Source organism: Phalacrocorax carbo, chromosome 9 (assembly GCF_963921805.1).
Source record: "Phalacrocorax carbo chromosome 9, bPhaCar2.1, whole genome shotgun sequence".
Lineage (NCBI taxonomy): Eukaryota > Metazoa > Chordata > Aves > Suliformes > Phalacrocoracidae > Phalacrocorax > Phalacrocorax carbo.
The window spans coordinates 19095965-19105074 of record NC_087521.1 but is presented as its reverse complement, the minus strand read 5'-3'; positions in this window follow the sequence as shown (position 1 = coordinate 19105074).

The window sequence follows — 9110 nt, the reverse complement described above, 5'->3', positions numbered from 1 at the left end:
GGAGGAGGTGGCATCACAGTGCAGTATTGCTGTTTTTTGTTGTTTTTTTTTTTTTTTTTTTAAATAGGCTCTAGTCATTAGTGTTGTCACATCCCTGGAAATTCACTCAAAGAAGACATTTGAAGGAGAACCTCTTTCTTCCTGTACACACAAACACACACAGGCAAAGTTTTTTTGATGATGCTTTCAGATAAACAGTCACAGCAAAGCCTCAGTTTCATTTTATCTCCATAGATAGCTCCAGGAAAAATATCACTGCTTCTGCCTGCAGCCTAAACAACTCACTTTCCTGCTAAGTGCCATCTCAAAAAGAGGAACAATATAAACTAATTTCATACCTATTCAGTTCAATAATAGGCATTGTTCTAACTATACCTCTAGTGATAAGAGACAGAACAGCTTATTTGCCATTGCTAAGCAACTGTTAAAACAGTGTGCAGAATTCAGCAAGCTCTAATGGGCTGATAGGAATCAGTGTCTGAAGTTCTTGTTTGCATTCTGAAGTCAACAATAATTGTCCTTCTCTATTAACATTCATTTAAGATAGTTTATGGCTGCACCAGATTCAGTCGGAATTCTGTCTTAATGGTGTTCTGAATGGTCTGCCCTCCCTTAGAAAGAAATATTTAACCATAAGGCATTAAACTGCTTTAATCTACTTGTTTTGTTTTGATGTAGTGATGAAGTGACATAGAAGGCAATACAGGAAAAAGGAGGTAATATGAAACACTCTGCAGAAATAAAAGCTGATGGTATGAATGGTACCAAGTTTCAGGCAGAAAGTTTGAGGTATTTAGGTAGGGTTCCATAAATCACAAGATGACATTTGTGTCTGAGATGCAAAGACATCTGCAAAACTCCTATACATTTGGAAAAATGGAATCTCAGCAAGACAGATGTAAAAGCCTAAGTGTATTAAACCACGGGGTTTTTTTCCAACCTTAATTTATGAGTTCAGATTTTAGTCATTTGTGTACATGATTTAGGAGAAGGGACTTTCTGCCTCCAATCATGCCTTACCAATGGCATAATAGATAAGAAATGGGCAGATGAATAAATGCAAGGGAAGAAATGTTGCACAAGAGGATCCTGCATTCATAAGCATTTCTTTGTAGCTGTAGAATGATTTCTGTGACCTAAAAGGAGAATGCATTATCATCAGAGGATGATATCTCTTCAGATGCTCTGGTCCTTATCTGCGAGTAAGTAAAGATGCATGAGTAAGTAATGATGCATAAGCAGAGGGACTGAAAGCTTACCGCTGCTGCAGCTGGAATTCTGTGCTTGTACCCAACACCGCTCCATTGCTTTTACGGGTGTATAAACATATGATTAACACTTACGCATGTAAGCAATCCCGTCACGTTCAGCCGAACCACTACCGCTCCCTGTTAGGTAAGTGCTTAAATGCTCTGTTAGAACAAGCTGAGAAAATCAACACTTTGTCAGATGGATCCCATGCAGGTGAAACAACATTGCCTTGCTCAGCCACTGTGCCTCACGGCATGACTCGCAGGAGCCAGGTCTTAACATAACAACAGTCAAATAAGTGCTTTGAAATAAGGACTTCAGCCAGTGCCTGAGTCAGAAGACTAGCTCGTCACACAATGATACAAAAATGTGGGGGTAAAAAGTTGAGACCATCCCTCTGTGAAGCTTACAGCAATGTCTGAGTCACCACAGGACATAAGAAAGCTGCAGGCAATGGCATGCAAAGTAGGCTCGGTCTGACTTCTCCTCTTACGTAACTCCTACGTTAGCATCTTCTCTGCTCCATATATAAACCCAGAAAACATCAAAAAGCTGTTACTGAAAGCAGTGCTCTTATTTATTCATTTGTATGAGCCAAACATGACTTAAAAAATCAGGTATTTTCCACGCAAGCTTTAGTGCAGGATCAGGTACTTTCCTTGCTGGTACCGGTAGGACCATATATTTCTGGACTCATTAAAAGGATGTTTGCACCCCCTAGTGTATAAGAATTTGCAAGAAATCAGGTTCTTATATTCAGCCTTAGCTGAATGAGGTTGTTTAATACTAAACTGTAACAAAATCTCCCTGTTACAGTCTTAACAACTTCAAGAGAAAGGATTGTAAACTCAAAGATCATCTTAGGTGTAATCCCTCATATTCCTGTACTCAACAATTGTAGGACCTGAAAACAGGTTCTACGGAGTTGGATTTTTATCCCACTGGAAGATATCAGGGATTCACAGTAAAAGATGAGACGGTACTGAAAACACACAATTGAAATCCAGACCTTTCTGAAACTCAGGGATGTTGGATCCAGCTTCAGCCCATTAGTGAGATAAAGTCTGTAGCCGTGTTTCTCTGAAGGACAGGAATCTTTGGATCTGGACTTTACTCCAGTTAACAGAAACAGTAAAAACAAGAGGCATGCACTTAACTGTCCTCCAAGAATTACTGCCCAGATTGACACAGGTAAGTAGACTCCTAACTTCTGGCAGTGGTCTGCATTCCACTGCTTGGAGTTAGGTCTTAAAACACCTTTGAGAAACTCCTTACAGCTGTGGATCACTTCTCATTCTTCAGATGTGACTTCACTTATGCCAAGTTCTGCTCATGATGTTACACAGGTAGAACCAGTCACTGAGATGAACCAGCTGAGCCTCTCTCGTTGGGACCCAAAGTGGCAGTTCAGCTCCCTGTGTCCTGCATAAGTCTGGAACCTGAGCAAAACCCAGGTGCTCCTGGAACCAAACCAAACCCAAGTGCTGGCTCCTGGATGTGAGGGTGGGGAGGGAATGGCTTACGGGCGCACTTTCTGGTGGGACTTGCACTGATTTTTGAGGGTTGGAATGTGTGACCCAAACCTTTGCAGCACAGGCTGGTATGTGCAGTTTGGCTGACTGTCACCAATGTGGCCACGGGCAGGCTCGGATCTGACCAAGTTACACATACATGTTTTCAAGAATTCCCCTGCTTACTCCTCCACTGAAAACAGGGCTTAACCACCTCCCCTGAGGTGTCTGAAACCCAATCACTGCAGCCTTGGCAAGTGCCTGACAACCAGAAAAATGATATTGCCAAGGGGAAAAAGTGGTCTGTTTTCATTATCCAAGTAGAATTAAATGAAAAAAAGCAAACAAACTGCATAAATGATGAAAATTAAATTAGATTTTCTTTGCTTTCATTATCTAAGTAGTTTCTTATAATAAATGTGTTCTAAAATAGGACTTTCAGCCAATGGTATTTACTATATTAAAACCAGACTGATTTTATTTACTGTACAATGCTTAATAGCTCCTCCAAGACACTTTATTCTGTAATTTTAAATGAATTCTTTGGGCTTTTTTCAAAACAAGAAACTTGGCTTTTTGACAGAATAGTCCTTAATAACTCACACTGAAGATGCTGCCAGGAGCTGTGATGATGACTTTTGTCAGGTATTCTTCCAGAAGAATGGAGTCATCGTGATATTAATGCAGAGTTCTTTTTGCTATTTGTGTAAATAAATAATAATAGCAGCATAATATATGAAAAGCACCAGCATAACACTGCTAAGTGCCCCCAAAGAGTTACATTTCAAGGTTCAGTAGTACCACTGTGATATAAACCAGACAAATGGTATAATGAGAGCATGTTTTAAAAATATAAGTTAGCAATAAGAAAATCATGCTGGCATGGGCAGGTGCCAATTTTAAAAGCAACTCTCCACCCATATTTGGAAAATTAAATCTGTCTACTTCAGAAGCTGGACTAGTTATTTGCAAACTCCTTTGCTTTAATTAAAAATCCACATATTTCCGTATCAATTAATTTCTGGCTTAGAACCTTTCTTTTTCACTATCATAACTAGATACCCAAAAATGTGATTTCTGTTGGAAAAAATTCTAGCTGGAAAACTACTGAAATTTACAAACTCTTCACTGTAATCAAGAAAATGCTGGGACCATATGTCTCGTTTCTAAGAACAGAGAAAAAAATGCTACCTGTTTCCTTCTGCAGACTTCACGTTGGCGTCAACTCCAGACCACTGAGGCTGGACTGTGGCGGCGCACACAGACCGTTTGGGCTTGGCCCTGGCCTCTACACCTCTCAGTGGCTCATGAATATAGGGCTGGGGTTCCTGGTCACATGGTGCACAAGTATTGACTGTCAGGTTGAGGTTCAGATGCAGCTCGACTTGGGGATGATGAAGTCATCACTCTCAGAGCCTATGTGAAGTGAGTTCGTAGAGTTTTAATTTACAGTAGAGGTTGCTATTGGCAATACTGGCAGTAAGCAAGCAGGAGCAGGAGACTGCCTGAAGTTTCAACAAATGGCCCAAGTGAACACCTGAATTCTTTTCCCAACCAAAACTGAGATGTTTTAGCAGGAGGGTATGGTGCTATTGGTACAGAGCCTGTTACTGGGATATAGAGCTCCTAGGCTTCAACTAGAATAGCCTCAGGACTCTAAATTAGCCACCTAAAAGCAGTGCGGATGGGAAACAAGAAGAATTTTTATTACACTATAAAAAGAAGTCTTGCGTAAGCAAGCAAAATCTGCCCATCACACCTGCCATTTTTCACAGGAGGATGTCAACATAAAATGAGGGTAGAGGAGAGTGATGTACTACTTTCCAGGGGATTCAGCTGAAATCAAACAAAGGAGTGGAAGATGTGATAATCCCCCCCACTAAATAGTGAAAATAACTCAGGAATTTGGAGATAAGATATGGCTTGCGATAAAATATACTGACTACATTGAAATGCCATATAAACTGAAATGGGCTTTTGCTCTCAGGGCTCTCAAAGAGACTGTCGTGCCTTCCTGGTCTTCCAGTAATGCCCAGTGATGTTTCCATAGGAATGGCAGAGTGAGTTGCTTCTACTCCTTATAATATTGCACTGTGCAAAATAAAAATTATAGATGAGGCAGGTTCCTGCATTGATTTTACAGCCAGGATTGTCTGAAATAATGCTCAAGGTTTTGATTTCTTTCCTTTTTAAGGAAAGCCAGTCCTGCTCCGTTGTTGGTGAGGTGCTCTATTACACTTAATAACCCATTCTTGTCCCTTTTGAATGTCTAATACAGTATTTTATATGAATATTAGGGTGCTTGTTCACAGGGAGATTTTCTTTTCCCTGCTTCAAGAAGGCTGAAGGATTCGAGCCTTTGCAAAGACGCTAATACTCAGTCAGATTTCCCAGCAGCCTCCTGCAGCTATTATTCCAAGAGGCATCACCTTAAAGTCTTGGAGAGAAAGCATTACCGTTAATGCAGTTTGGAAAGTCAGTGTAATATTCACTGCATTACCCTGACATGGTTTAATGGCATGAGCAGCATGCGCTCTGTGTCAGAGAAAATTACCTGGTGACCCTTGCTGTAGCTTGATGCCTGTTCTTAACTGGATAGCTACGAAATGGTGTGGAAAATCTTATATGAACTCCACTGCCCCCCGCCTCTGTCCCACAGGGAACTCGTTTCCTATCAGCTTGCCTATTAAGAAAAGAAACTTGCTTTGGTGTTTTCATTCGCCACAGTATTATTTCATACACACAATGGAGCTGCCCAGCGAGCCTTCCACCTGGCCTACCCTCCTAGTGAAAAGATAATAATGGTAGTGAATACAGAAAGAATTAAAAAGAGGGAAATGCAAAGGGACCTTTTTTTATTGTGATGGGAAACAAAGAGACTGGGGCAGCCCCTTTGCAGGAAGCAGTCTTGGTCCACTCTCGGGAAATTCCTTCTTCACTTGGGAAACAGACTGGCACAGTGAACACACAGGTGATCTTTATAGCTGTGTAATGTGAGACAACTAAATTTTACCCCTCTGCATGAATAAATAGATTAATTGTGAGTGACAGCTGGAAAATGAATTTCGTGTTCTTGAAAGACACTGGATGATGTCAAAATCCTCTGTTGATTTACGGCAGAGGCATATCGTCTTCCAAGGACCTCACCCCTGACCAAAGGATCAAATCGGTAAGCAATGTGGTAAATGTGCAGGGCAAATCAATTTATTCCTCAGTTCATCTGCTCAGACTGCCAGGAAGACTCCCAGTCAGTGCCAGCCCTGCTGGTGGCTCCTGAAGTGCACACAGCTTCAGAGATGTGACCACCCAGCCTGCCACTTAAGACCTCTTTCCTCCCTTACTTTGGTGGGAATTTAGGCAACTGGCTGGGGCGGATCTTTGGAGCCTCATGTGCTGACCCTGCAAACTCATCCCTTTGAACTTTGTCTCCTCATTGCCAGGAGACCTATTGTTCAGACACGTGCAGCCCAGCTCCAGCAGGAACCTTCTGCTTTGGCACCTCATCTGCCCAGCGCAGGAGGTTTGCTGTGGGAATGAGGCAGCTGGGTGCAATGCAATGGAGGAATACGTTACCAGGCACTGCTGCCCCCACCCACAGCCTTACGTCATGGGTCCTAACCCATGCCATGACCTGGTGAGCTCAGGAGCAGGACCGGTCCATGGTCCGAGGCATGAGCATGCCTACCATGTGGCTAGGTGTGACAAGACCTAGGCTCAAAGCTTCTAAGAGCTTGAAAGCTTTAAGCTGGAGCCTCTGACACAATAAAGGCTAGCATGCCTCCCATGCACGGGGATGTTATTTTTGCAGAATGTTGTACTCATTAGGCGTGAGTGTCAGTGCCTGGAAAAGGTGGAAAACATTAAAGAGGCAGGTCCTCAGTACCTGCCTTTGATGTGTCAGGTAACATGAAAGGCAGCTTATGCCACTATTCTGGTACACTGACATTAGAAAAAAATCAAAAAAGAGAGAGAAATCATCAACTGTAGAGGTAGGTGATCCCTGCAATTTGGCAGCGCTCCCCATCCACAAAGCCACTTTTCTGGTTTCTCCCATTAGCCCAACTGCAGTATGTGAAGAACCAGATTACTCATCAGGCCAGAGTATTAACATTCACAGCATTTATGTTTTGGGGCCCTTAAAATGAAGAGCACTAACAGAAAAATCTTTTCAATCCTTTCATATGAAATCCCACTGTTCTGAACTGACAAAAATAAATGCAGTGAACTTTCAGTGATATTGCACCATATAAAAAGGTTATTAAAAATGTATTTGAAGGACTAGCTTTGTCAGTATTAATGCACTGAAGAAACAGAGGGTTTCCTAGCTCAGGCACTGATGTACAGACTTAGTGAGGGAGTGATTAGTGCAATAATAGATTTTGGTAGCTTAAGTTAGACAAGCATTTTTAGACTTCATATGTAAAGAAAAGGATGGGATACCCAGTAATACTGAGGTGAAACAAGAATATGCGTTTAAAGGAATATTGCCAAGTAGATATTGGTCCAGCTCTGTAAATGTGTTTTGAAGATGAGGGGTAGAGATAAAATAGAGCAGTGTAGAGGAATAGAAGAGTACTGGTAGGAATGCAAATGATTTACTGGTTTATTTGTTGATCCTTATTTCCATAGTAATCAGAGGGGGTTTTAGCAGTGATCTGTACATTCCCTAAAGTGATGATAACATCGCAACAAAGTGCAGGCGCATGCAAATTTCAAAGCACAATTAGCTCCACTTCGAGAACTGGGTCCATTCTCTTGCCTTGAATTCAGAGACCTCTGACCTTGCCACTCATTTTTTGACTAAATAACTGCTCAGTCAAGATTCAGTATTCCTACTATGGGGTTTTGGCACATGTCTTCCAGGACCAAATGAAAACTAGTCAATCTTGGCTTATTGCTGTAAATGAGCCTAGAATAAAGAGAAAGCAAGGAGAGAAAAAGCCAAGCTTTCAAATCCTTACTTTCGGTCATTTAAGATGATGATAAGAGAAGTAGGAATTTATTTTTTATTATCATTGTGGATCTTTTTGATAATGCTCCCTTTGAAGAATGTAGAAATCGCTTTACTTTTCCCACTGATATGTGCTGCCACTTTCAGTTTTGCTCTCCTCAAGTATCACAGCTGATATTTTCCTTTTGGTGTGTGAGGGAAGGTGAACATCTTTCACTCCAGCAGTCAGTCTCTGTTGAAGTGAGAAGGTAAGTGCCAACCGCCTCAGCTGCGCTGCCATCTCTCACAGAGGTTTTGTACAGTCCTGTCTTTGTTAGTCTCAGCTCTGAAGAAAGTACCAACTACATTCTGTATTGCTTTTTTCAGTGCAGAATTGTCTGCTTTTCCCAGGTTAATTTAATCAGTGGAAGTGCCCATTTGTTCTTGAGGACTGTCTGTCTTAAGGGTGTAAGGGTTTTAAATACTAAACCCAGTACAATTATTCTTGTTCTAAGAGGGTTACTTTGTCCTATAGCTGGAATCTGGGGCAACTCTTGCCCTAGGGTTGCAGGTCCATTCCCATCAGGATTTTAAAAACCTTCCTGAAATCTTTCTTGGCTGTTACACCTTAGCAGTGATGCGTGGTAGCAGAAGAACACACCAGAGGTTTAAGGGAACAGTATGGCAATATGGAACAAGTTTCCATAGAGGGATTTTTTGGTGGGTGTTTTGTTGTTTTTAATAATGCTTAACTATGTTCTGGATTTTTTGTGCATTGATGCATTTGCATGATAGCCTCCAGCAGGGATTTCAATGACTTTCCCAAGTTCACAGATGGGCATGTGGTAACTCAGCTGACCATGAAAAAGGGCACACTGGAAAAAACTGGAAGGTCTTTTAAAAGATAATAGGATTTTTTCTGTTTTCCAGGTGTAATAACGAGTCATGTCAATATTATCTTGATAATGCATAATCTGTATGCCTTTGTTTTCTTAAACTTCCATTGCATTACACATCCATTATAACATTTCTGCTGAGACCCCTGCCATCTAGAAAAGCACTAATGCTGCTGCTGGCAGTCATCTTAGTTTTGAAGATCGAAAAGCCTGCAACCAAGCTTATTATCAAGTATAATATCTCAGAGGAGACATGTCCTTAGCAAGAAACAACATAGCAAATAATGCCTGATTAACAGATAGACCTGTAATTTTCATAAGAATACCTTTGTCATGATGACTAGAAATACAGCTTAGACTTTCTTGTTATTTCCAGGGTCAATACAGAATTAAGAGGAAACTCTGAGCTGACTTAAACACTTATATGTTTACTGAATGTTTTCACAATAATTTGAATTCATACCCATGTAATGAATATCATTCAGCGGAGAAAATGGGCCTGCCCCCTGTTGCTTTGTTGAC